General features: G+C 35.8%; 1 pseudogene; it reads left to right on the top strand.

The window, feature by feature from the left end:
* Positions 1-1498: 1498 nt before the first annotated feature.
* Positions 1499-2496, top strand: LOC122748105 (annotated as a pseudogene).
* Positions 2497-3245: the final 749 nt, after the last annotated feature.

Raw genomic sequence — 3245 nt, 5'->3', positions numbered from 1 at the left:
ATTCAATTAGAAGCAGAATAGAGAAGGGTGAGCTTCAAGGTGGATAAATCTCCAGGGTGTGAAAGCTATTTGCAAAGAGGTATAGAGGAAGTTTAGAGATGGAGTTTAGTGACTTTTAAATTATTTTTCAGAATGGTTGGACCAAATCAAAGCTCCACCAACATGAATCTGCCACTTTCCCTATGGCCCCTTCAAAAAATTATATTTTCCCTTTATATATTTTTTACCAATATGATTATTTTAAATTTCTCTAATTATGGATGATTGTTGCATATGAATTTGCCCATGTGGTCATTTTGATTTGATCCTTTTGAAAAGTTCCTGTTCATATAATTTGACCATTTATCAATTGGGAAGAAACTTTCACAATTATTTAGGTGAGGGATAATGAAGGCTAAAACTTGGGTGCTTGTGTTATGAATATTAATATGAGAATGATTTAGTAATTTAAAAAGTAGAATGGAAAAGGGTTGGTAACTGATTAGATAAGGAGAATCATGGAATTTGGAAAGATATCTCTATTGCAAACTTGGGTGACAAGAATAATGAGGTTTTCCATACAAACAGGAAAGTTGTAAGTTGGAGTAATTTTGGAAAGAATGCAATGTGTTTTCTTCTACAGATATTAAAATTAACATTACTATGGAACATCCAAGGCAAGACTTTGAATCTTGTAGTTGGTACATGGAGACTAGATCCTAGAGGAGTTAGTGAAGGCTGTATACTTAGACCTTGAAGTTATCAGCATGATAGTTAAATGAATAGGAAGTGATGAGAGATCAACACAAGAACATAAGAGAAAAGAAATGACAGGAAAGAGCAATGAGAACACACATGTGTAGTGAGTAATATGGATGATGACCCTTCAGGAGAGATAGAGAAAAAGAGACACAGAGACAGAGAAGTACAGAGACATGAGAATGTAAATAACAGATTCTTCTTGTCTCTATCACCTATAGAAAGTTATCACAAAATTTAATATTACTGAAAAAGTGACTGCCATCATACTCAATTATGCAAAAATTAATACTTTTCAGTATAGAACTATGAAAGCTATCATATGATATGGTTAGAATTCATAGCATCTCACCTATATCAAATTATTCTATCTCACATGTTTCCTTGGTACTGATTCCTAGGCATTATATACCTTCTAGGTACCAAGATATCTGCTAATACCATATAGGGATTATATAATTTAACTATTACACCAAAGAACTCAACTTAAATATTTTAAAGACGTATCTTCTAAAAATAAAGGACAAAAAAAATCAGAAACTTTCTAATCAATATTATCCTCTCAATGGTCCATCAGGAAGAACTAAAAGAGAGATTTTCATCATATTCTTTTGGATGGAATAAATGATTCATGGTGACATATACTGAATAAGCAAAGAATCTCTCTCATCTCTGGCAATATCTTCTACCCCTTATATTTCTGAAGAAGCAAGGATCCACTGGTTTTGACAGCTATTTACCACCCATCTACAAAAAGAAAATGACTTCTAATGACATGGTATTTGGGCTTCTTTTTTTGTTTCAGACTGGATTTGGGGCCCTGGGGAACTCCTTCCTCTTGGGCCTTTATACCATCACCTTCATCACTGGTTCCAAGCTGAGGCTTATAGACATGCTTCTCTCCCACTTGGCGTTTGTCAATGACTTGATGCTTCTCTCCAAAGGGATTCCTCAGACAATGGCTGCTTTTGGGCTCAAAAATTTCTTGGATGACGTGGGATGTAAACTTGTGTTTTACATTCACCGAGTGGCCCGTGGTCTTTCCCTCTGCACCACCTGCCTCCTGAGTGGCTTCCAAGCCATCACTCTAAGTCCTAGAAGTTCTAGGTGGGCAGAAATCAAAGCCAGAGCTATAAAGTACATTGGTCCATTCTGTTTCTTATGCTGGACTTTTTATCTGTTGATAAATTGTCTTATTCTTTCATATTTCAGAGGCCCAATGGGAATAAAAAAACATCACTGAAAGACTTGATTTAATTTATTGTTTTTCTACATATGAAATTTCATATTATGTTATCCTACATATACTATTATTCTCCCTTCCTGATGTTTTATGTGTAGCAATTATGGTGGGAACCAGTGGATACATGGTTTTTGTCTTATACAGACACCACCAGAGAATCCAATCTATTCATGCCAATAATCTCAAACGTAGTAGCTCCCCTGAGACTCGAGCCAACAAAACCATACTTCTGTTGGTCAGTATGTTTGTTTCTTTTCACATGCTCAATTATATTTTAGTATTGCTTATGCAGTTGCAGACGCCAACTTCCTGGCTGGTTCACATCTCTGCCTTCTTAGCTGCCTGCTTTCCAGCTTATAGTCCCTTTGTTCTAATTCTCAGTGACTCACAAGTCTCCAAATACTCTTTGGCCCTTTGGGATAAAATAAAACTTCCATTTTAATAAAAATCCCCCAAAAATACAGTTAGGTGATGCAGCAGATACAGTTTTGGACTTTGAAGTCAAGAAGATATGAGTAGAAATTCTACCTCAAATATTTAGTAACTATATGAAGTAGGACAATTCACTTAACTTGATTGCCTCAATTGCCTCATCTGTAAAATGGGAATAATAATGATGCCTACTTTTCAGGATTTTTGTGAAGATCACAAGAGACAATTATAAAATGATTCATGAACTTTAAAATAAATGCGAGGTATTATTAATGTTGTTGTGGGGTTTTTTGTGGGTTCTTTTTCAGAGCAATGAGGGTTAAGTGACTTGCCCAGGGTCACACAGCTAGTAAGTGTCAAGTATCTGAGGCCGGATTTGAACTCAGGTCCTCCTGAATCCAGGGCCGGTGCTTTATCCACTGTGACACCTAGCTACCCCCAATTATTGTTGTTTTGTTATCATTATTGCTATTGTTCACCTTCTCTCACCTCTGAGCAGAGAGTAATCTTGAGAAAATCATTATCTGAAATAGCAAATTGTTCCACAGATTGGAACTCAAGCTGTCTACTTGTGAAAGCTTGACATTTTATGTTCCTAATGGTGATAAATTCATCAGTTTCACTGAACTCAAGCACCTTTATAGTTCCTTTCAACTGTGAAAGTCTATAATTTATCAGAACAGTGCTAATCCCTTCTCTCCCTGACACCACTTTATCAATCTGACATCACACAAAATAATGCACTCTGTACAAACATTAAGCAGTCCCTACATTTTTTGTTGGACTATTAGTGCTAAAAACCTAGGGATTCTATACCATTCAAAACATAGGT

The sequence above is a fragment of the Dromiciops gliroides genome, chromosome 3 (assembly GCF_019393635.1).
Source record: "Dromiciops gliroides isolate mDroGli1 chromosome 3, mDroGli1.pri, whole genome shotgun sequence".
In the NCBI taxonomy this organism is placed as follows: domain Eukaryota; kingdom Metazoa; phylum Chordata; class Mammalia; order Microbiotheria; family Microbiotheriidae; genus Dromiciops; species Dromiciops gliroides.
The sequence above is the reverse complement of the archived record's forward strand: the minus strand, read 5'-3'. Positions and strand labels throughout refer to the sequence as shown.